This window comes from Prionailurus viverrinus, chromosome A1, assembly GCF_022837055.1.
Source record: "Prionailurus viverrinus isolate Anna chromosome A1, UM_Priviv_1.0, whole genome shotgun sequence".
Classification (NCBI taxonomy): Eukaryota; Metazoa; Chordata; class Mammalia; order Carnivora; family Felidae; genus Prionailurus; species Prionailurus viverrinus.
In genome coordinates, this window is record NC_062561.1 from 127766470 (window position 1) to 127792823 (window position 26354).

Sequence of the window (26354 nt, forward strand, 5' to 3'; positions counted from 1 at the left end):
TCTACTGGGTTTTCCTTACTTTTGATAGCAGAGAGAGGTTCAGCCTCTCTTCTCCCAGTAGACTGCTGAAATTTGTAGGTAATTTGGTCTACTCTCTTAAATTTGACCAAGGGGGGAGGGGCAACTTCTAATGAAAAGGGGGAGGTATTGTCACACTCTTTTTCTAGTGAAAAAGAGGCCAGCCAAGCCTTTTATTTACATAACTAAGAGACCCCCCCTTAGTGATTCATTTCAAAAATCATAAATATATGAACCCTTAGGATGTTTTCCAAAAACAGACTGAGTAATGGTAAGCACAGATTTAGAATTTCTGCTTCTTCAGTCATCCTCTTACATATGCAAGGAGATGCTTATTGAAATTTAACAGCCATTTTTTTCCCAAGTCAGTTTTTCTTAGAAACAGTAATTTATGACCATAAAGACAAGGTAGGATTAGGACAGTAGAAAAATCCTTGTCCTATAATTGCCCTTTCCTGAGAGGCCAAGAAAACAGGGAGTCTGATAATCAGTTATGAAAAAAAAAAGGTGAATGGCCTTAACAATCCAATAAGACAACAAGAGATTCATTCCATAGTTAAGATGTGGCAGTACAGGGTCATGTTTGAGTAGGATAGGACAGATACAATAACAATAAATTTCAATTAGATGACAAAGTCAGCCATAGATCACAGTGCATTTTCCATTAAGAACTGGAAAAGGGAGGCTTACCATTCAGCTTGTATTTGTTTCAAGAAGACATATAGTAATCCTTTCCCCAAATGGGTTTACCAAGTTCAGCTTTATATAACATAATCCAGGGGGATCACCCCAAAGTGAGGCTTAATTTACTGAATTGAAGTGACTTTGAAAAAGCACGTTCTTTTCCCATGTTTTTAGTGCCTCTAAAATCCACAGGTGTCTTACAATCGATGGCATCTTGGAATTGATAAAATGAAGTAATTAATCAAATATTTTTAATGAAATAAAATGCTTTAAAAATATAAAAATGGACAACCTAAAAATTGTCCATACATCCAGGTTCCAGTTCAAGGATATGACTACATTAGTCTATTAAAACAGAGACACAGATAATAGTAGCAGGTGAAGATGAACTGGAGCAAGGTGGTTCTCAAAAGGGGTTCCCCATCAAGCAGACCATTAACATCAGCATCACTTGAGAAGTTGTTAGAAATGCAAAATGCTCAGGTCCCACCCCCAGAAGTACTGAATCAGAATCCCTGAAGTATAAGGCCCTGCAATCTGACCTTTAACAAAATCTCACCATTGGTTTGAGAACCACTCCTACAGCACCAAAGAAGACACTTCACCAGCATTATTTGGCATCTCTTGGAAAAGAATACAATCCTAGTATTTCAACCCAGTGGTAAGGCTACCATAAAGACAGAAAGATTCTAGGACCTGATGCAGGGAAGTACTTCTTTAAAATACTTCCTCAGTTCTTAGGTTCTGACTCAATATTCATGAAAGCAGCTTCTGATTAAGAGTTAGCTTCCCAGAGGCTGAATTACGAGTAGAGAATGAACTGATCAGGCCAATGTGGTATCCTGTCTACTTGGCAATGCATTTCTCACTGTAAATTACTTAATTAGTGTTCTTGCTGTCACATTAAATTCTTGAGTTCTGAGTATCAGTCACAGTACCCAGTCTAACTAGGTTCTGAGAAAATCAAATTTCTGAACATGAAAAACCAAAGGTCAGTCTCTAAAATTTGTGTATGTTGTGAAGACACTGCCCAGAAGGCAGTATGACCACTGCATACATAAGCTATTTAAATGGATTTCTTTTTAACCAGGTCAAGAGAAGCAAAGAATTAAGGACAGTTAGGTCAAGGTTGCAAACTGGCAGTCTTCTGGCCAGATGTGGTCCACGGATGTGGTTTGGCCCACACACATTGTTTAAAAATTGGGAAATTTCACATAAAATTTTGGACTTCTTCCTGCCTTAAAAAAGCTAAAGATTTGACAACAAGGAGCCCACATCCTGGCACAAAAAGAGCCTGGAACTAAGTAGAAACTGCTTCCTCTAGATGGGCTGTTCCCTTTAGTTTGCTGCAGTACCTACGGCTCCTTATTGCCTCATGGCCAGCCAGCTTGTCCTTTTATATTACCTGCCTGACCCCTGATGCGTTTGAGTTTGAGGACCACTGATCTACATAAATATTTTTCATGGAATAAATAATTGAGATGATTTGAACAAAATAAATTATTCAGAAAATTAACAACTTTATTTCGTACCCTTATGGCTACTGGTATATATGTGTAGGTTGGGGTGTAGAGGATAATTATCCTTAAAAAGAGACATAGTGGTGAGAATGAAGGTTGTGGTGGTAGAATGAAAAGTGTACTGGACTGGTCAGCTAATGCCTAGATCTGGATCTGCCACACTTAGGGTTTACTGTGGTGATTAAATTAGATGATGTACGTTCAAGATCCTGATATACCATAGGCTTTAAAAAATGGTTGTTGGGGCGCCTGGGTGGCGCAGTCGGTTAAGCGGCCGACTTCAGCCAGGTCACGACGATCTCGCGGTCTGTGAGTTCGAGCCCCGCGTCGGGCTCTGGGCTGATGGCTCAGAGCCTGGAGCCTGTTTCCGATTCTGTGTCTCCCTCTCTCTCTGCCCTTCCCCCGTTCATGCTCTGTCTCTCTCTGTCCCAAAAAAAAAAAAAAAAAAAAAAAAAATTTAAAAAATGGTTGTTGAATTAAACGTTGGATGTGTTTTTTTACCTGCATTTTACTTTAGAAATTATACATAACACAGATAAACATAAAAAAAAAAAATCAAAGTTGACCCTCTGAAAGCCTTATGTTGCAACGAGCTAAAGGAATTAATGTTTACTGACTACAAAGTATAAACCGTGGGATGCTTCATAAACAGTGTCCCCTGCAGCAGTACTCTGAGTTAGTATTATCCCTCTTTACACATTGAAAATCAAGGCTGTAAAAATTTAGATAATTTACCCAAAGTGACGCAGCTAGTGTTAACCCAGGTCCATCTCACTCCAAAGCCTTTACTTGTGAGAACTTCAGCAGTTCTCAAACCAGCCTAATTAAAAGAATCTCCTGGGTTGCTAGTTAAAAACAGAGGTTCTCCTATTCCTGTCCAAGCTTACTGAATCAGATTCTAAAGGGAGTAGCCTGAGACTCTGCATGTTGTATCAAAGCCTTAGGTCATTCTTAATAACAGCAAGGGAACACTGGTTGAAAAAGCTGACAGAGTCAAAGTAAGCAGACATAGAATTGCTTTGCATTATGCTCAATAAAGGGAAGAAAGGAAGGAAGGAAGGAAGGAAGGAAGGAAGGAAGGCAAGGGAAGGAGAAGGGGAAGGGACAGAGGGAAGACAAAGAGTCCTGGAGCTAATGTCTATGCCATTTGAAGGACTACGAGAAGGCACTTACTAGATGGGTGCTTTCTTTCTAACTGTACCCAGGCTGTTTAATGCAAACACAGGAGCCAGCCAACAGGAAGCACAGCTTGCCACTGCAGAGGAGTAAAGCACTTTGAACTACAGGCATCTTGTACACCCAAATTACATGCTGTGATACACATAGTATTTGAGCTGTTCCGCAAGACAGAAGCCAATTATTCTTGGCACATACTTCTATCGTGCTATCCAAATCACCATCCCTCACATGTGGAACTGTGCCACATCAAATGCACCAAGCCATAAATTCTTTAAACTCTTAGAGATGAAAGTCAAACATTGGAGAAAAAGATAGTTTGGTACACACACCATATAGCTGAAAAGATGTATGCTTAACTTATCACTGCTGAATCTATTAAGAGAAAATGGGCAGCAAAAGTCTGCTTTTGGAATTTTTCAGAGTGCAAACTGAACTTCTTCAATGTAATTCAGCATAATCATTGCATTTTCAATTTTTGGTGAAGTCACTTTATTTATGGTATTCATCTTAAAATAATTGACTTTTCAGCCTCTTTCTCTAAATGTTTTTGAACCCGGGGAAAAACATAGACACTAAAACCAAGAATAGAGGCTGTAGGTACCATAAAATTCTGTTGGGAATCACAGAAACTACACATATGTTCTGATTAATAGTGTTATTTAACAATCATATCGATTAGTTGACCCACTCCCCCATCTCTTACCTCTTATAAATCTTGAAGTTAAGAGAAGGTTTCATCAAAACTGGTAGGTGATATTGAAATAGAAATCCAATGATAATTGTTAATAATAGAACATTTAAAAACAAAGATCCTGAAAGATTGAAACAGGACTATAGGCACTAGTCCTGGGCTTCTCATCCTTTAATTTGCTTAGTCAGATCCCAGGAACTTTGTTAAAGTGCAGATTCTGATTTAGGAGGGCTGCATTTCCTAGCGCTGAAGTTCTGCAGCTCTAACAAATGCTCAGGTGGTACTCACACTGCTGGTCTAGATATCATAATAAGAGTAGCAAGTCCACCAAATTAAGAAAGCTCACACTGGTGAAGTTGCCAGAGACATGATAAAGAATCTCCAGTAGGAGGGCTATAACGTAGCATTAGAGTCACTTAGACATAAAATGCAAAGATGAAAGATGGAAGGTTTACATAATTTCTCCAATTTCTCTAGAAGGAATTGGTTACACTACAATAGAAAAATAATTTTATTTTTGATTCATAAGACAGGAATTCTGAGAGGGTAGGCAGATTTAAAATCACTACAACTGGGGTTCTTAAAGTTTAAAAATCTGACGAGCATACTGGACTATCTCCCCATAAAAATGTAGATGTGAACATGGACACACATTTCTGCATGCAATTACCAAAGGCTCATTGAGCTTTCTTCTGAAAAGCATGAACCACCTAGGTAGGGGCCCACAGATTTAAGATTACCAATGAACAAAATTGTTGCACAGGGAAAATCCATAGTTTTAAGAGTGACAGAACAACCACAAACCTGCTTTTGTATTTGAATGATGATATTATTGTATAAAGGATACTAGTGCCTGAAACATATCCCTTAAAAAAAAAAAGCTGGCTGAAATGTCTATTTTCCCAACATAAGACATTAAGCTTCTTCATGTTACTTAGGAGGAAATCACTACATTAACAAGTTAAATATAAACTGTTTGGAGAAAAATAACACAAGACAAAGCTCCAGGTATAAAGAATACTATATAGAAAAAGGATTTCTAAAGATATAAAGGGCAATTGTTTTATGCTGATGCTCCATGTTGTCTTTTTTTTCCCAATAGTTTTGAGCATCTCTTCACCTATATATTTATACTAGTGAGAAATTATAAATACTTAACAGTTGTCAATTAAAAGGCATAAGAATGAGTTTATTTTTTCAAGACTTATTGATCATCTAATCTTCAATAAGTAGCTTAGAATCTAGAAAGGAAGCTATAATGTGTGTGTGTGTGTGTGTGTGTGTGTGTGTGTGTGTGTAACTATACACCAAGGCATGATACGAAATATAGCCACAAAGCTGTATGAGTCCTGGGTACTGAGAGTACTAACAGAAGGGTGATTGCTTCCAGAATGAGATAATGGGGAGTGTCAAGGAAACAGTCACAGAAGGAGCTTTGAGCTGGACCCAGAAAGATGAGTAGGATTTCAATAGATGCAGAAGTAAAGGGAAGGCATTTTATGAAAACACGCTCATATTAACAAAGCATTGCAGAGGTGGGGTGAGGGGAAATATGAACTTTGGACCAAAAAGAGTATGATACTCTCTTATATTTGTTATAATAATACAACGTGCAGAGTCCCCCCTCCTTGAATCTTGGCTGGGACTGGGACTTGCTATATGTGGCAAAATTGGTTGTGTGCCAGTTCTGGGCTTATGCGTTAAGATGGCCTGGCTTTCATATTCTTGGCAGTTCTGAGCTGCCAGGAAAGGAAGACTGACTACCTTTCACATGGAGATCACATGGAGAGAGAAAGCTCTGAGCCTATATGAAGTGGACAGTAGTTAGGGTCATCCCAGCTGAGTTCCCAGCCTCCAGTCAACTGGCCAAGGGAATACAATCACATTCAGAACTAAAGTAAGACAAGCAGAACTGCCTAGCTGATCCCGGTGGGGACTGCAGAGTAGAATAGTTGCTTTTTAGGGTATCAATTTTTGGAATAGTCTGTTATATGGTAATATACAACTGAAACAGAGCATTTATTCCCATTTTTAAATCAGTACCTTCTATTGATAAATATTAAACCTGCACACCTACCTGGAGATTCAGATGTAGCCCTTTCCTTCTACTCACATTAGTCAAGACTTGTTTTGAACCTTATTGCTGGAGTTTAGCATGCAAAATTCTAGCATTTTTTTTCTTTTCATAAATCAACAATGCTTGCACCACCCCTCCTTTCACGTCTCCTTGATAAGAGCACCTTAGATTACCAACGGTGTGTAACTTTGTGCGTGAGCATGTGTGTGGGTCTGCATGTATGTGGGTTGTGTTATATAGACATATCTATCCTAAAACAATTTACATTAAATACTTCCTTATATGTGACGCACACTTATTTTTTCTATTTTATTCAATTTCCTTTTCTTACTGCTTATTGTAGCCCACTGCATTTGTTTCATAATGCACGAGTAGGTTGACATCTTCAGTGTAAAAAATCCTGTCCTGTTACATGTAAAAAAATGAAACTGGACCATCTTTCAACACCATACACAAAAATAAACTCACAATGGATTCAAGATCTAAATGTGAGACCTGTAACGATAAATACCCTAGAAGAGAAGAGAAGCTGTAATTTTTCTGACATTGGCCATAGCAACATTTTCTTATACATGTCTCCTTAAGTAGACAGAAACAAAAGCAAAAATAATTAGGACTGCATAAAAATAAAAAGCTTTTGCACATCAAAGGAAACCCATCAACAGAATTAAAAGGCAATCTAAAGAATGGGAGAAGATATTTGCAAAGGATATACCCTATAAGGGGTTAATATCCAAAATATATAAACAACTCATACAACTCAACACCAAAAAATCCAATTAAAAAATGGGCAGGGGACGTGAATATTTTTTTTTCCAAAGCATACATACAGATGGCCAACAGACACATGAAAAGATGTTCAACATCACTCATCATCAGGGAAATGCAAATCAAAGCCACAATGAGATATCACCTTACACCTGTCAGAATGACTAGAATCGAAAAGATAAGAAATAAGCGTTGACAAGGATGTGGAGAAAAAGGAACCCTTCTGCAATGCTGGTGGGAATATAAATTGGTACAGCCACTGTGAAAAACAGTATGGAGGTTCCTCCAAAAAATTAAAAATAGAAATACCATATGATCCAGTAATTCTTTTTATTGGGTATTTACCCAAAGAAAATGAAAACACTAATTGTAAGTGATATATACACTCTTATTTTTATTGCAGCATTATTTACAATACCAAACTATGGAAGCAACCTAAATATCCATCAATAGACACATGTATAAGGAGGATGTGGTGTATATACACAATGGAATATTATACAGACATAAAAAAGGATGAGATCATGCCATTTGAGACAACATGGATGGACCTAGCAGGTATTATACTAAGTGAAATAAGTCAGACTGTGAAAGACAAATACCATATGTTTTCATTCAAAAGTGAATCTCAGGGACGCCTGGGTGGCTCAGTTAAATGTCTGACTTTGGCTCAGGTCATGATCTTGTGGTTCCTGAGTTTGAAGCTCACATTGGGCTCTGTGTTGACAGCTCAGAGCCTGGAGTCTGCTTCAGATTCTATGTCTCCCTTTATTTCTGCCCCTCCCCACTCACGCTCTGTCTCTCTCACTCCAAAAAAAATTTAAAAAGTGCACCCCCCCAAAAAAAAACAAACCAAAAGAGCAAATGAATAAATGAACAAATGAACCAAATGAATAAAAAATACAAAGCAGAATCAGACCTATAAATACAGAGAATGAACTGATGGTTGCTGGGGGAGGAGTGGGGTTTGGCAAAATGGGTGAAGTGGCGTGGAGATACAAACTTCCAATTATGGAATGAGTAAGTCATGGGAATAAAGGGCACAGCATAAGGAATACAGTCAATGATATTGTAATAGGGAGGTATGGGGACAGATGGTCATTAACACTCGTGGTGAATGCAGCATAATGTATAAACTTGTTGAATCACTATGTTGTATACCTGAAATAGTATGCCATTGTGTGTTGACTATACTCAACTAAAAAATAAGGTACAACAAATAAATATTTAAACAACTAAAAACACTGCTTTAAGAGGCATTAATCATCCATTGAATATTCACTAAAATTCTCTAATCTCTTGGGTACAATACTGAAAAAACAAACACAATTCCTTCTTTCATGGGCAGAATATTCATTAAATAGCAATAATAACAAAATAGGTACAAAGTATGATTTAATTCCATTTTTAATACATGCTGAGAAACTGTGATAAAGAGACCTTATTGAATCTGGAAAATTGAGGTGGATTTGTTCATGGATGCGAAGTTAGGGAAAGTCTGAAGCAACAGAGGTCAGTCTTCAGACAAAGCATTTCCCCAACTTTCTGGTCTGTCAAGACTGGCAGAGGAGGACAGCAGGAGGCTGCTGAAAAAGTAAGTGGGTCCAAGTCGGGTCATGCTCCATCTAATCCAAAAGATAGTTGTAGGGGCTGATACATGCCTTTAGTCTGCTGAGCCCAGCTTGTATTTAACACTTCCCAACAATTCTTGGCTTCTTGGGTCTTCTTGGGAGACAAGACTCAAGCATGCTACATTGAAATAGTCCTCTCAGAGCCCGGAAATGAACAAAGTGAAATTGTCTACCACATCTCAATATCAAATTAAGAGACTGATCCAGAGTTATGCAAAATCATCTCCAAGAGACTCCCAAGCTGGACCCTGAGAGTAACTGGTTAAGGATGTTAACACATCTGGAGAAAGAATGCTCCCATTCAAGGTGCAGGGAGGGTAGCAAGTAAATCTGAGAAAAAGGAGAGATGTGCTGTCCATGAGGAGAGGAAGTACCTGTGTGGGACTGGGGAGGGGGCCTGTCCTACTGCAAAGGACCAGCCTTGCTGTTCATTCCTAGCTCCTCAAATGTTCTAGCTCCTCAAAAACAGGAGACAGTAAACATTCTGATCCAATTTAACTCTGTCTATTCTAAATCTATCATTTGGCTTTCTGAACTTACCTACAGAAGGAGAATGTGTGTACTGGTAAAGCCAAAACATTTTGTAGCTTTTAAGCAATCAATTGATATTGTGGCTTTAAGACTCTGGTGAGCTTTGAGAGTGGGAGTCAGCATAGTCAGGGAAGAGGACAAGATCTTTGTTCTAAGACTGTGTGTCTGAGGGGGAAAGCCTGGAGTACAGTTAATACACCAAGGAAAATACTACTCTGTAAGGACCTGTCTGGATGGCCAACTGTCCTTCCCCAGGCAATATTCCCAGGTAATTCTCTTTCCCTTCCTTCCCTTCCCCCCAAGTACCATTTTTCATTTAACATTTCTATAAGGGTAGTAACTAACTACAGCAACTATCCAGTACAACAGCAGGTAACTTGTCCAATGTTGCCCATGTTCTAGGCATTGTGCCAAGCACAATGTGGATTATCTTATTTAATCCTCATTCTAAGAAGGTACTATTATTATTCCTATTTTACCACTATGAAAACTGAGGTTAGGTACAAGGTCTCATAAACATTAATGTCAGAGCTGGGATTCAGAGCAACGTGATTCCAGAGCTGGCACCTTGAACTTATGTGGTTTACAGAGTTCGTGCTCTTTAAAAGGAGGAGGACAAAGGACCTCAGCCTGTATGCTTTGATGACCTACACACCTTTCTTGGTGTCACACAGGACTTCAATGTTTCTTCTTCTGGGCTCTCCAGTGCTCCATTTAAGTCAGAGAGAAATAGTTCAGGTTCCCACCTTCAACCTCATCTTTTCTCTTGGCTTTTCTGTGGTCTCATAGGGTATATAGTTCCTTCGTAATTAATTTGTTTCAATTTGCTTCTTTCCAGTCTAGGATCATTCAAGCATGATCCTGGAACTAGAAAATGTGCACTTATCCTCCAGTGAACTTTGTATAGTTTCTTAAGGTGATAATAGCAAGCTACTGAGGATCTCACTTTTGGATAGGCTCTTGGATTATGACTGTCCCCCCAGATATCTCCTAGGCAACTGGCCTAATGTAGGAATGGCAATTTACATAAACCTCAATCATTAACTAAGGCATTATTTTTCAAAAGATGTCATCTTGGGGTGCCTGGATGGCTCAGTTGGTTGAGCATCTGACTCTTGATTTTGGCTCCGGTCATGATCTCACGGTTCCTGAGATAGAGCCCACATTGGGTTTTGTGCTGACATCATGGACAGAGCCTGCTTGGAATTTTCTCTCTTTCTCTCTCTCTCTCTCTCTCTCTCTCTCTCTCTCTGCTCATCTCCCACTCAAGTGTGTTCTCTCTGTCACTCAAAACAAATAAACATAAAAAAAAAAGAATGTATTGAACACTGACCATGACTAAAGCAATATTCTACATAAATCTGTACCAGTGAACAAAATGGGTGAAGACCCTCACCCACAAGTAGCTCACAGTCTAGGAGGTGAAAGAGACTACCTAATAAATGCAGTGAATTATGTGTCAGAAGGAAAAATGGTATTTAGAAACAAACAGATACACCCACAAATAGAACAGGGACTGGGAAATGGGGGTGATTCAGGATGCAGTTAAAAAATATGATGGTCAAGGCTGGTCTCATGTGGAAGATGAAACACGAAACAAATCTTGAGGAAAATCAAGGAATTGTTCTGAGGTTTTTCGGGAAAACAGCAATCCATGCAGTGCCATGGTCTTAAGGCATAAGCACATGGGAGGAGCTTGACGATCAGCAAGAAGGCTAGTGTGGCTGGACCTGAGTGAACAAGGGGGAGAAGAGTGCACAAGAAGGCCAGAGATGAAATAGGTACCAAATCAGGGTGGACACTGTAGGCTGTAATAACCACTTTAATTCCGAGAGAAATGGCAGCCATTGCAAGATCGTGAGCAGAGGAATGATACAGTCTGCATTGGCTCCTGTCTTTAAAACAAACTGTAGTGCAGCCAAGGTAGAAGCAGAGTGACCTACTAAGAGGCTACTGCAATCATCCAGGTCACAGAAGATGGTGGCTTCCAATAAGGAAGTAGCCATGGAGGTGATGGGAAAGAGTGCGGCACTATGGGCTTCAGGGGTTCCTGATGGACTGAATATGAGATCCTCACCAGCAAACAGAGCAAGAAAGACAGAATGAGGTAGAGAGGTGTAATTGATGGGAGGGGACTGGCTACATTTTACTTCTCACCATGTACAAATTTAGCTCTTGATATTAGCAGATTTAAATAATTCATAATTTTAAAAACATAATTGGAAAATGTATCAATACTTTCACATCAATTTGCATTAAAAATTGTGTTAAACTGGAAATTAGGGTTTCATTGTCAAACTGCTGGTATGTTTTTTTTCCCCACCATATTATCAAAAACAAACAAACCAGAATAACCACTGGTATGAATGAAACATTCATCACTATCTCATAGAAATGATGTCTTTTTGCTTCTCTGTCCATTAAAGGTTTTGATAATTTAGCAAACTATATTATTTACTGGTTTTGTTCCGAGAAATTGAACACTAAGAGGTACATTCTAGTAGAAAGGCTGCCCTAGGGTAAAATAAAAAGCAGGTTAGTTACTTTTTACTGCTGTAAAGAGTCTGATCTTTGGAACAGACTGCTCAAATTTGACTGTTGACTCTGTTACTATCTACATGACCCTGGGCTACCTTAGTTTCCACAACTAAGAATAAGAATAAGTAATAATAATAATAAATAAATAAATAAAATAAGAATAATAATATATTATTATTTTTATATTTATTATATAATAAATATATTTTATATTTATATAAATAATGTAATTTATATATAATTTATTTATATATTATTTATATTATATTATATTTATTTTTTATTTATTTAATTTATTATTATAAATTATATTTATATTATTATTATTATCACTGATTTATGGTGAGGGTTAAACAAAGTCCTTAGAAGAGTGAGGCACACAGAAAACCCTCAATGAATGGCATAACTTATTGAGCTATTGAGTATACTTGCTACTACCATGCACCTGGAAATTCTCACCTCTCTTCCCAGGAGATTATTTTTATATTTGATAACTCTTTTTTTTCAATAGTCATTTCTTTCTTATGGAAAAAGTGAGAAAGGAAAGAAAATGGACAACTGTGATATAAATGCTCAACACTGTAGGCTCAATAACACTATTGGTTAGAACACGAACAATTTCAAAAATAATTTTGAAGAAGTATATTTTGAGGCAGAAGACTCTTGAAAATTTTTTGCTCAATTAAAAAAATGTGTTGCCATCCCCAAAGGCAAGGGAATTAAAAGCAAAAGTGAATTACTGGGACCTTATGAAGATAAAAAGCTTCTGCACAGCAAAGGGAACAACCAACAAAACTAAAAGGCAACCAACGGAATGGGAAAAGATATTTGCAAATGACATATCGGACAAAGGGCTAGTATACAAAATCTATAAAGAGCTCACCAAACTCCACACCCGGAAAACAAATAACCCAGTGAAGAAATGGGCAGAAAACATGAATAGACACTTCTCTAAAGAAGACATCCGGATGGCCAACAGGCACATGAAAAGATGTTCAACGTCGCTCCTTATCAGGGAAATACAAATCAAAACCACACTCAGATATCACCTCACGCCAGTCAGAGTGGCCAAAATGAACAAATCAGGAGACTATAGATGCTGGAGAGAATGTGGAGAAACGGGAACACTCTTGCACTGTTGGTGGGAATGCAAATTGGTGCAGCCGCTCTGGAAAGCAGTGTGGAAGTTCCTCAGAAAATTAAAAATAGACCTACCCTATGACCCAGCAATAGCACTGCTAGGAATTTATCCAAGGGATACAGGAGTACTGATGCATAGGGGCACTTGTACCCCAATGTTTATAGCAGCACTCTCAACAATAGCCAAATTATGGAAAGAGCCTAAATGTCCATCAACTGATGAACGGATAAAGAAACTGTGGTTTATAAACACAATGGAATACTACGTGGCAATGAGAAAAAATGAAATATGGCCTTTTGTAGCAACGTGGATGGAACTGGAGAGTGTGATGCTAAGTGAAATAAGCCATACAGAGAAAGACAGATACCATATGGTTTCATTCTTAGGTGGATCCTGAGAAACTTAACAGAAACCCATGGGGGAGGGGAAGGAAAAAACAAAAAAAAGAGGTTAGAGTGGGAGAGAGCCAAAGCATAAGAGACTGTTAAAAACTGAGAACAAACTGAGGGTTGATGGGGGGTGGGAGAGAGGGGAGGGTGGGTGATGGGTATTGAGGAGGGCACCTTTTGGGATGAGCACTGGGTGTTGTATGGAAACCAATTTGACAATAAATTTCATATATTAAAAAAAAATAAAAAAATAAAAAAAATAAAAAAATAAAAAAAAATAAAAATAAAGTGTTGCAGTGGCAAATGGTCAAATGATATGATCTCATTAAAATATATTTTATTTTTTTATTTTTTTTCATTAAAATATATTTTAAATATGCAAACATTTGGAAGGAAATATTAATGGCGGTTATCTCTGCACGGCTAGATTTGTACAGTTTTAATGCATTTTGTGACTCATTTTTGTTTTATTTTCTGAATGTGTATGGAATGCTCAGATGACTCATTCGTGTCACCAAGTGAGATACAAAACAGAGGAACAAATTTAGGAGAAAAGCTAAAATTGATTTTGGGTATGAAGAATTTGATAAACTTGCAAGGTACTCAGGTAAAATTTTTCAATAAACAGACCAGTTTTCAAACTTCATGAAAGTGTCTAAGATGGACTTGGATACGAATTATCACATAGAGATGGCAGTTAAAATCACAAGAATGCATGAGCGAATTCTGGAAAACCTGCAGTGACCAATGTCTAAGAAAGGGTGAAGGAACTGCAGACTAAGAGGAAAACAGAAAGAGTGTATGGCCTCACGCCCAAGAGGGAGAGGGTTTCAAGGAGGACAGAATGACCATCGCCTTACTGAAGCCTAGTAAGTAATGAGCTGAAAAGTGTCTGTGTGATTTGATAATTAGGAGATGGGAGGAACCAGAGTGTGAGTATTTGCAATAGAGCCATGGAGCTGAAGGTAACTGCAAGAGGGCTGAGAAAAGAAAAGGAAGGAGAAAATCTACAGTTTCCTTTCTACAAGTTTGGGTGAGAAAATCAGTAATGATAAGGGGAAGACACAAGATTAAAGAAGAAGGGGATTTTTTCCCCTTAGGAATGGAGGAACTCAATGATTCCGAGGGAGAAAAAGCTACCAGTGACCAGGTCAAAGACAAAAGAAGCAGAAGAGAAGATGGATGGAATAATATCCAAGAAGAGGTATTCAAGGGGACAGAGGTTAAGTTTGAGGTTATTTTGACCTCTTATTTTTAAGCGCACAAAATAGATATCTTTCTACAGTGTAACATAAAAAATCAATACAGATTGAGCAAATTATAATTTAGCCTTTCTTGGATAACTCCATGTTGTCAATCTGAACGTCAATTACCGCACTTAGCTGTCCAGATGGAGGTGCGCTGTTAAGGTTTCCTAAGACAGTTTGAGCTTATTCCACCTTCCAAAAGTCCCCCAAACAGCAGTGCTGTTTTTTCTGGGTGATGTTGATAGATTCTGTTTCCTCCTTTGTTTGCAGGTTATCAGCCGCCACTTGGCTACTAGCAGTTGTGATTTTCCCTGGAATCTCCTATTCACCTTTTACTGATTTGCTTATCTGATTTTGGAATGCATGGACCCACTCATATATCAGTATACATTTCTCTTGCTAGCAAAGCGCATTATCTTTGGTAGGCAAAGTCTTGAATGTCTATTTTGGGTGCTCAGAGACCTCTTTGCTTCCTTCCTGGTGCTCATCTTTATTACAGGAAGAAGGGGACACTGTGGGGGTTGGGGGCTGAATTCTTAATAGCTGGGATATATACTGCTGTTAATAATTGAGGTCTACATATATATCATGTTTGCTGAAACATAATGTGCATATAGAGAAAAGGCTGAGGGAACACTGAGCTTACTTAGCAAAAGTTATTTCTCTTCTACAAAACCTACGTTGTTTGTTGAGTGATTTCATCAGAGTCATCTGCAAGCCATATCTATGATTACATAAATAATTAACAATAGTTTTAAAATACCTTTGAAATGATTTTGGTTATGTTTACATCCCCAACAATGTAACTCCCACAATATTTTGGCAGGTTTATAATTATTATTGGAAAATACATTTCTTATCTCAGAGAGTTTGTGAATTAATGTTTACTGTACAGCTAACAAATATATAGACAAAAATGTGTAAAGGCTAGGAAATGAAATGGAAATCTTTGTCCAAATTCATTATCAACATGTTTTCAGCATGTATTATGCTAAGCTGCATTATAATGTACTTTCCTTGAGGAAATACATTTAAGAAATTAAAATGGCATAAAGCATACAATTCCCCATTGTATAATCCAAATAAACAAGAATGATTTTCAGAAAGCTCATCCCATGGATTTCTTTTTAATTTATACACTATAGGTAACTTATACTCTATGATGAGTATACTAACCAAATTTTTGCCCTCTGACCCTGATTTACCAATTTTACACAATTCAGACTTCCTAAGACAGGATTTGAAAATAAACAGTATTTGCCAACATGTGCAAGCATGCTCAATGAGCATCTATGCACATGTATTTTACTACCTTTCCTTTCTTTTTCAGTCTGAGTGCTTTTAAAAATCAGCATAACCACAATAAAAAGAAACCACAACTGCCCTATTATTGAATTACAAAGCAATGTGTGTGGGAAACACCCCTCTGGAGTTTTAAGAGAGTCAAAAGGAAGATGTCCTGCACGTACTCCACGGCTGCAGGAATTCTGGTGAAAGGAGATACCAATCCAGAACTGCTTGAACGATGACTGTGCAGCCAGCAAGAGGTGGAGGAATGACGGGAAAGCTTGGGAAGCTGATTGGCAGGCAGGAGAGGCAAGCAGGGAGGAGTGGAAGATGAAAGTCAGAAAAGACAGCAGGAATGAAAAGAGGTGCAGATGTGAAGCTAGAGTAGACCTCCTATTCCAAGTTTCCACATTTCAAGCAAGTTTTTAAAAAGTTCAAAGAAATACAACCTTCTGCAAGATGAGAAGTTGCTTTAGGGAACTGATTTTAAATAAGTAGTAGTTGGTAATTACTCAATACAATCATTAGCAACAAAAATGGCAAGATTAAATACCAATAAAATACTTCACAGTACACAGTGCAGCCAGGTGCAGACTTCTTTATCCGAACTCAATTTCTCTACACTTAAGCCACTATTATTTTTGTGGCTTCACAGTGGCTTTACCTAATACTCTAGAGTACAATTTCTCCACATAGGGGTTGTTACAAAACATCGAGATTGCTGCTGAGCTGAATTACTCTAACCTATGTGAAGGAGGTCTCATTGGCATATTATTCTATTCTGGGGTCTCACTGCTACCAACTCATCTAGTTGTCACATAAATCACCTGAAAATACTGTTTTTGTCAAAATATTGCCATGCCCATCTGTGTTCAAAAACCATTAATGACTGACTATCAACTTTAGGTTCACATCTGAAACATCTTAGTTTGGCCAAGGCTTTCCCTTCTAATCTCACTCATTTGGACCCTCTACTATAGGACTGTTACACTTGTCACACACATCTTTGATTCAACAACTGTGCATCTTATGTGGGCAGATTGATCCCCTGTATCTATTTAAATACACTCTACAGTAAGCTGCTTAAATGTTAAACCCCATATTTTCCACCTATGTATCCCAGGTCTGACATGCCTGGCATGTAGAAGGTGCTCCAATCAGTATTTGTTGATAGTGAATACAGCAATTTAGATAAATAAATAAAGCAATATGTATGTGGTAGGTCTACTCTGGCTCTTGTTCATAACACTGACTACTGTAAGGAATAGATCTCAGTGACTTTGCTACAAAGCAACCACCAGGGAACAAATTTCAAAGAGGAAAGAATTTATTCACAGTCTTATGAAGATTTTCAGTATTGCTTTCTTCCTAGGCACCATCCAGTGTACCTGACCTAATTCTCCTCGTTCTTCAGAACAATGGTCTGTTCTTCCAGTTTAGATGTTTTTCTTGTATGCATTTGTTGTCTTTTTTCCCTTTATCAGCACCAACAGCAGACACACCACAATTCAAGTGAAATCTTCTTGACCTTGGGAAATCTTCACAGTTGTTCTATTATTCTATGCTTCATACCTTACAAATGAAAATTATGCCACAGGACTTGGGGCAGTGAAAGAAACAAAGGAGGGTAAAGGAAAGCATGAAAGAATTATATAAATTGAGGTGGGAAGGATGAAAGAAAAAATATTTTTGAGAACCAAAAGGTAGTAAAATTCTAAAACTCTTAATTCAAATTTACTGCCTACCTCCTCCTTTAAGGAAGATGGCTGATGTCATATTCATACAAGTGAGTTTCTTCCTTAATGGTCAAATTCTTATTTTTTGGTTTAAAGATCCAAGGATCCTTCTAACAATGGGCAAACAAAACAAAAATAAATGCTTTTAGAAAAACGCTAATTAATATTAAATATCAAAAGAATAGGGGCACTTGGGTGGTTCAGTTGGTTAGGCATCTGTCTCTTGATTTCAGCTCAAGTCATGATCTCATGGTTCATGGGATCAAGCCCAATGTCCGATTGCACTGATAGTGGGAGCCTAATTGGGATTCTCTCCATCCCTCTCTCTCTGACCCTCCCCTGCTCATGCTCTCTGTCTCTCTCAAAATAGATAAATAAACATGAAAAAAAAGAGAATAGAGGAAAGTTATGCTTTGCTTATAGAATATGTGGGTTACCAACATACAGTATCTATTGAAGTAATATTATTTGAGGAATTGAAATAATTCTTCAGACAGTCCAGACAAAATGTTTCTAACACCAGAGCAGAGGATGTAGATTAATTTTATGAAGTCTGACTTTCTTTACTGTTTATAGAATACCAGATTGTTATTATGTTTTCCATCTCATTTCTAACTTGTGCTTTTTCAAAGGTGCTTATATGACAAAGAAAATAACAGAGACTATAATAAGAAACCTTAGAATATAGTGACTTTCTATCCAGTAATACTGTTTTTCAATCACTGAGCTCTGCTGTATGTTTTAGCATGAGCCATTCAGTCATGCTCTAAAAGGGATAAGGTGAAAACATCCTGTGATTCATTTCAATTCCACTACTGTTCACATTCAGAGAAATAGATATGAAGGACCTGAGATAGAAATGCAGAACAAAAGAAAAGCCTACTTGTAATCTACAGTTCCACAGAGGTTGATGGGGAAAAGTGCAAAATGAAATAAAACCAGCAACACTCTAAAATCCAAAAGTATTAATTATTCCTCCACCAATGCATTAAACAAAACAAACAAACAAACAAACAACAACAACAACAACAACAAAACCTTGAAGGTAACTTTCATTTTGTTCATGATTATGTTTGACTTTCCTTTACTATATCCCACAACATACGGGGTTGCTGCATGAAATCTTCTTCACTGACTGTGACCTGGGTAGAATCATCCATTCATCCATTGATCAAGCACATATGAATCCCATTTATGTGCCAAGCACTTTGAGTACCTCGAAATCCAATATCAACAAGGCATAGTGTAAACTCTAAAGAACATCACAGGCTTACAGTTAGCCAAGGCCCTATCTTTTAAAATTAATAAAGCTATACTCTGAGGTCCTTAGGGCTCCATTCTTTCTTTCTTTTTTTAATTTTTATTTATTTTTGAGAGAGAGAGAACATGTGCAAGCAGAGGAGGGGCAGAGAGGGGGGCACACAGAATCCCAAGCAGACTCCAGGCTCTGAGCTGTCAGCAAAGAGCCCAATGTGGCACTTGCACTCACGAACCCTGAGATCGTGACCTGAGCTAAAGTCATACACTTAACCGACTGAGCCACCTAGGTGCCCCCCCCATTCTTTATTTTCATCTAAAAGTTATTTACTGAGGTGACAGTCACATAATAGAAAATTAAATTTTTAAAGTGAATAATTCAGTGGCATTTAGCACATTCACCATATTATGCAACTACCACCTCGGTCTTGTTCCAAATATTTACATCATTCCAATAATATCCCTGACCCATTAAAAAGTTTCTCCCTCCAAGACCACCATCAGTTTCAAGGTGTAGGAGGCAGGAAACTTTCATTTAAAAACAGGCTTTGAAAAAACTCATCTACACAAGGAATCATTCCGAGGAATTGTGTAGGAATTATGTAGGAACTGAGGAAAATATACTCAGGTGAGAGAGCCTTTCAAAATCAGAGTCAGCCTCCAATCTTAGGGTTTTAAAAATGGCATTCTTCATTTTGTTTGGGGGTGTTGTGTTTTGTTTTTTAGACATGGCCAATTTTCCAGATTCTCATTTCCAAAAGCCTGTAGATGTTGCCTTTGGTCCAGTGGCTAAGGTGTTGTTGTACTGATAATATTCTGACACACCAAATTTCTAAAGATCAATTAATACGAAGAATTTTCACATCTGTGTGTTTATTTACTCTCTATGCCTTAGGGCTTCATCTAAATCCCAGGGCGTGCATTCTGTCTTCACCATAAGCAATAGCACAGCTGATTCTAAAAACGTCTCCATGGTATCTTTGTTTAAGTTTCTTCAGCAAACTCTTCTTTGAGATTTACTTTCTTTGCCAATTCAGGTAATTGGGTTGATTAAAAGAAAAAACAACAAAACAAAACTCCTTCCAGGTAATCTTTTTTCCCTTTCATCGTCTGCTGTTTACAAATCTTCTTACTTCTTAATTTTGCCGCACACCTCCAATTCTTTGTTCCTTCAACTGTTGTTTTGCCATCAGAACATTTGATTCCAAAGCTTACGACCTTTCTAGTTCATTAAAAATATGAATTGCCAAGCTTCTTGCTCTTGACATTGTAGTTCTTACTAGAAGCATCAAGCCAAATGTTTTACCCTCAATTCTACTCCATTCCAGACATCCCGTCCCCTAATACTTACAGATAGGAAAGAGGTGAGCCCCTGTAAATCTGAAAACTTGTGGATGTGGAAGCCTAAATGGCAGAGACAGGTCAGTAACTGTTTTAGAAGGAAACTACTGAGGCAACATAGTGCAGCACTGTGGTTAAAAACATATTGTGAAAACCAGATGGCCTTGGGTCCACATTTGGCGCTACTACTTACAAACTACAACCCTGTACATGTTGTTTAAATTCCCTGAGTAGCAGCTTTCTCATCTGGGCTATGTAAAAAGGTAGTATTATTTATTTATTAAAAAAATTTAATGTGTATTTTTGAAAGAGAGACAGAGACAGAGCATGAGTGGGTAAGGGCAGAGAGAGAGAGAGAGAGAGAGAGAGAGAAACACAGAATCTCAAACAGGCTCCAGGCTCTGAGCCATCAGTACAGAGCCTGACACAATGCTCGAACTCATGAACCAGGAGATCATGACCTGAGCTGAAGTTGGACATTTAACCAACTGAGCCACCCAGGTGCCCCAAAAGTCAGTATTGTTTAATGGACAGATCTTGTCTTTATACCAATCATAGTATTTACACAGCAGTCAATTCAATGAATTGCCTCAGAAACTGCTGAAAAGTTTTAATTGTTGGAAAATGTACTCATAGAGGAACAATTTTTCCTACTCCAAGCCCAGTTTCATATTCTGCCCTGAGTGGTATCTGTATATTATAACACCTTTTTAATCTTCACTTCCCTAGTTATGAACTGAGGGAGACTGAGTGATAAGTTGTATTCCTTGCATTTGGCCTCTCCTACTCTGGGATTTTATTTTACAAGAGAGGACCACTGAGGAGTAAGAGAGAGGCTGTTGTGGGCAGTGGTTTGCTCAGGGTCTCACAGAGAGGCCTGCTGCAAACCAGCTCATTCTAACCTGGTTCTCAGCAAGTTTGATTTCCACTTATGTAAACCATACTTTCTTATTTCTCTCTTCTCATTTATCACAGCTCAGCCTGACTCTAAGCTTCTTTCACTTCTACCTCCCTAAATTTTGCTCTAATAACTCTGTAACTAACTAACCTACCTCTCTGAGAGTTCTTCTTACTTAAAGTGGTTGTTCTATTAACCTCCCCAAATCAGTTACTTTACCACTACTATTCTATTGCAACCAGTTAAAATTAATGGGATCTATAAGGTAAAACAGAAAAGAGAAAAAAAAAAACTCAAACATACATGTTGGATTAAAAATTGTAAGCTAGAAAATATTAATGAGTTTTCAAAATCACAATATATTCAATTATCAATAAATTTATGCAGAAAAAAGATGAAAATGTGGACAGGATGATTATTTCCTAAATTTACAGTAGAGACTGTTCTGGAGAAGGAGGCAGGGAAATGGGCTTAATGGTGGTAGTGGGGACATGGGGTCCTCAAAATTCATCTCTATAGTTTTATTTCTTCTTTTAAAAAAACCCTGAAGTAGTCATAACAAATAGTAATATTTGAAAATTCTAACTTGTGTATACAATTTTTTACATATTGTCATCCCTGGTAATTTTTTTTTCCAAATTAATTCTAAAAGAGTTATATGTGCTACTCAAAGAACTAAGACATCTTAGATATCTCACTGAATGGTTCAAATGCTGAGGTAAGACCTGTACTACGACTATGTGTAACCAAAGCCACAGGGCTCCCAATACTCCTAGTTTTGGATTTCAGCAGTTAGAGGAGATTGGACTATTTTGTTTCCATGGCTCATTAAGCTCGGGTTAGACTGGTGTCCATAATCAAATTCACTGCATTTATCCCTGCCTCCTCCCTATGAAATCAGGCCGGACCTTAGGGAAAAGAAAGAATAAAACATACCCCAAATCCATAGTAATTCTGCCCATAAAGGAAATTAACACACCTGAAACGGATTAAATTCTTTTTCCTTTTCTAAATGATCCCCTTCCTTAAGCTTCCTCTGTCAGTTGACTGCCAACCCTATTTGCTAATTCCCATCCCTCATAGGGTTCACTAGCACTTCCTGTTGCAAATTAGTGTTCCCTGAAACTGAGCCTGACATCTCCAAAACACACCCAAACTCTGGGGGCTACTGGGCTTCCTACTGGTGTGTCTGGTGCAAAGGGCACCCAAACATCCACAGGGGCTGATCCATCATTACCTGTGGCCTGGGAGTGTTCCTGGTGTGAGAAAGGAATAGTGAGAGACAAGAGGAAACCGCGGGTAGGAAGAAGGGAGAGGGTTTTCATTATTTTTCAGGGGAGGAAATGACCTCGACTGAGAATAATGCAGAACCAAAGGAGAGAGGTGGGACAGATGGAGAGATGACAGACACAGGGACAGACACAAGAGCAATATGGAATAACAGGTCCGAATACTTGTAACCAAGGCAACACAGCAGTACAGAGAATGGTAATAGCAGGTCTGCATTGTGTTAATAGGATTAACATCAAAGTCAATTGCTTTTTAACCTTTTTGAGGACAAAAGCCTTGTGAGAAGACTCACCTCCTCCACCCAGTGTACCATCTCACACTCAGGACTGAGCAGGTGGAAGGAGGGCTCTGAACCTCTGAGAGCTGATCGAGAACCCTTCCTATAAGATCTTGGTTCTGCAGCTGCAGAATCCTTTTTTTTCTTTTTTTTATTTGGCAATAAAGACACGTATTATTTTTAAAAAGAAGAAGATAAGGTAGAAAGGAAGGAAGAGAGGGAGGAAGGGAAGGAGAAAGATTCCATTTATAAGCCTCATACAAAACTAAAATCAAAACAAAACAAAAAAAATGGCCAATATGAACCAAGTTACAGATTCATTTGTGTCTTTCAAGAGGACGAGTGGATCCCTGCGTGGATAATTAGCCCTCTTTACAATATTAGACTGAGCAAGACAGGTTAAGCGTACATAGTAAACATGCTTTGCTAAAGACCTTCTTCTTTTATTCACTCTGTCCCATTAGATAGAAGAAGTCCATTTTAATGTAATCTTTATTTTTAAGGACAAAGTTGAGGGAGGGGTGGGTTCTACCCTAAAGATTCATTGTGTATTTGAAAGAATTGCTGCTTTATGCTTCTTCATTTTCAAAATGAAACAGGTCTTGGAAATCAAAGAACCGTTACATTACAGAGCTTCTCTCTCACACAGCTCCTCCTCCAGTACCGTCCATTTAAAGTAGGAATTTCGAATAATGCAGCTTATTAAATCCATGTTTTCTGCCAGATCCCGCTCTACGTGCATATGTTCTTTTGTTTCCCTCCTAACATTTCCATGGCTCAGAAACCAGTCTTTCTGGTATAGCTGAAGGATATGGATATTAAAATCAGATCAGCAAAAGATTTTATAGACTTGGGAAGCTGCCAATCAATGTTGTAAAATCAAGCAGGTCATGTAGGTGGTGATATCATCAAGTCTATTCTATGTAGTTTCAATATTGCTGTTGGAGGAGGGGCTGGAGCCAGGGTTGAGCTGGCGAACAATTGGGAGTGGGCAAGGCACTGAAAGGATTAATTGTGGAATTTGAAAGTGGGGGCAATTTACATTAAAGAATTGTTTTCAAAGACTTCCTAACCTCCAAGACATTTTCCAGTCTAGGTAACCTTTGAATCACAGCTGGAGGTGATGTTCTTGGAGCTGCCTCTGAAAGCTGAAATCACAACACGCCTGCAGCGTTCCCTTCCCAAACCCACAACTTTGTCATCTTCTCAAGCAGACACACAAACACTCAAGAGTCCACAGTACTGTTTTGGGGTGGGCGGGGGGAGAGGGTTTGTTGCTTTGTAGTAGCTCTTTTGAAGTGTTTAATTCCTCCTTTGTAATCTATTCATCAACACGCATTTCAAGCATATCAGTTTTAGCTCAAAGATTGCATTCACAGGGGTTTATTTTCTCCTGTGGCTCAGGGCCTCTGTCCAGCATTTGGGTGGCACAGTTTTGTTTTATCTGAGTTCAGAAACGTTAAGAAAATTAAATTCTTTCTCTCTCCCATCCTTTCCACTGGCCAATTCAGGCTAAGATGTCACTGAGGTTGGGTGTGAGCAAGTGAGTGTGTGTGCAAAGGAGCACCGTGTGCCTGTCTTTGTAAAATACAGGAAATGCATAAAAGAAAGAAGAGTTCAGCTGGAGCCACTGCTGCTCGGCTTTGCTTCTTTCCCCTCCTCCCCTCTTCCTCCTCCCTCCGAGCACCGGCTTTTAATTTTCAACAGCACTGCAATTGCTTGGTGTGGTTTCAAGAGCTGGGGTGCCATTCTCCCTGATGATGACTCTGCTGACGTCAATGGCATTCTTATCATGCCTAGTGCGACATCAGAAACCAGCCCTCAGAGGCTCCTCTTATTCAGGCTGTCTGGGCTCTCAGTAAAACGTGGACTGGATTTCTCAAATGAAAAGGACTTATGCTCCGATCCTAGCAAGCAAGCTCTGCTCTCAGCCAGACACCCTTCTTCTGTATGACAGCTTGGCAGTTAAAGCTTTATTCCTTAGTGTTCTCTTCTGCTCAGACTCCCTGAAGGAGAAAAGAAGACTAAGTGGAGCACAGGGCTACCTCTGTGTCTGGAGATTTCAGAGACGTGTGTGTGTGTGTGTGTGTGTGTGTGTGTGTGTGTGTGTGTTTCCCCACCACCAAGGCAAAACTGCTTGACCTGATTATTCTTTCGGTTTTGCTAAAGCATTTGAGGTGGTTCCCCTCTATACAGTGGACCAGATCCACTCATTTAAGTACTCCTGGCTTGCTGGCTTACTTTCTGGGTCAGAACTGGAGCTCAGGTCCAAACATCAAGCCCATTTTCACTTCCAGATTGCAGCAAACACACCTTTCTCCTCTTTTTTTTTTTTTTTTTTTTTTTTTTTTTTTTTTTTTTTTTGTAATAAAAGAGGTTGGGAGAAGCAGGGAGATAATTATAGCTAAATAATAAGAGTAATGACAATAACAGCTGAATACAAAAACAATATCATTGAGAATTTAACATTTTCCTCTAAATACTCATGAGTTTTTAAGAGGTCTGATCTCAAAGGCTAGAATTATAAGATAGCCACTTGATGCTAAAATCCACCATTAGCTTTCCACCCAGCAGTTGGAGAGCAACTGTTATGATGATGACAAAACTTCCTTTTGCAGTAGAGTTTATTATGGTCCAAATCTAGCCTAAACCATTTCAGATACGTCTATAGTTCAAATCTAAAGTCAAGGACATTTAACATGAGGAGAAAATGGTACATATCTAGGTAGGTTTCTTTGGCCCAATCTTTCCTATAGACAAATCAAAATGACCTTGGTATCTACCAACCACATGACGATGGTTCCTCTTAAAGATTGCTGAGCCACCCTTAATAAACTTTTTAGAAGCAACTCATCTAGAGAGAAGCCATTTAACAATGTATGACATGTATAATCATTAATTCCGTCTAGAACTAGTTGGAATCATAACATTAAGGAACATAGGCTTACACCTAGTTTAACCCTTCCACCTTCACATGAGGAAACTGAGGCCCAGAGGTAGTTTCATGATGTACTCAAGGTCATGCAAAAAAGAAGTGGCATGACTGAAAAACTCAAGCCATCTTGCTCTTTATGTATGTTCTTTTCACTTCTGCTGCTTATTTACAGCCCAAACTTTTGCCTAGAAGTTTTTATTTGTCATACAAATATGAATAGTAATTCTGAATTTCTTGATTGAAATGAATTTTTAGGAGTTTTTAGATTAAGAGAGTCATTACAAATTTCTTCTTCTTTTCAGGAAGTTCTACAACTAGTGAAAACATTATTAAATGGAATGGGACAAAATAATATACATTGCAATACTATGGAATGGAATTCCATGGAATGGCATGGAATTCAGGTGGCTTTTTAAAAAAGTAATGATGGAGCCTGAGTAGAGACATTGGAGATTTACCTGGACATTCCACGTACCTGAGCCCCCTGCATCTGGCCATGATCCTGCCTCATTTACTACTTACCTTGCAGCAGCCTGATTGTAGCACGGGAATACTCATATAATTTATTCACTTTCTAATTCAAGCCATTGGCTTAATGTTTGCTCCCTTGTACATTTGATATTTATAGTTACCTTCTTCCCTCCCCCTCATATCAGTCTCCTTAGAAGATCATAACTGCTTTGATAAGTCACTTTTAGACACTCTCTTTTGGGCAGATGCATCATCACCCTCTGGTCCGGAATGGAGAAGAGATGAGACCAAGTTGAGAGATGCTGGGTTTAGGGTTGGAAACCTGGCTTGCTACTATATAATTATAGGGTATTTCTTAAACTTTCTGAGCCCCTGTTTCCTCATCTGTAAAATAGGAATAATGATCCCTAACTTATAGGATTATTGAAAGAGTTAGAGAGGCCCCTGG

The 26354-nt window shown here is 38.4% G+C and overlaps 1 protein-coding gene across 5 annotated transcripts in view; it reads right to left on the reverse strand.

Annotated features, from left to right (window-relative positions):
* Positions 1-26354, reverse strand: part of PDE4D (phosphodiesterase 4D) — a 1415237-nt gene that overhangs the window by 113509 nt on the left and 1275374 nt on the right. The gene's annotated exons all lie outside the window — the stretch shown is intronic.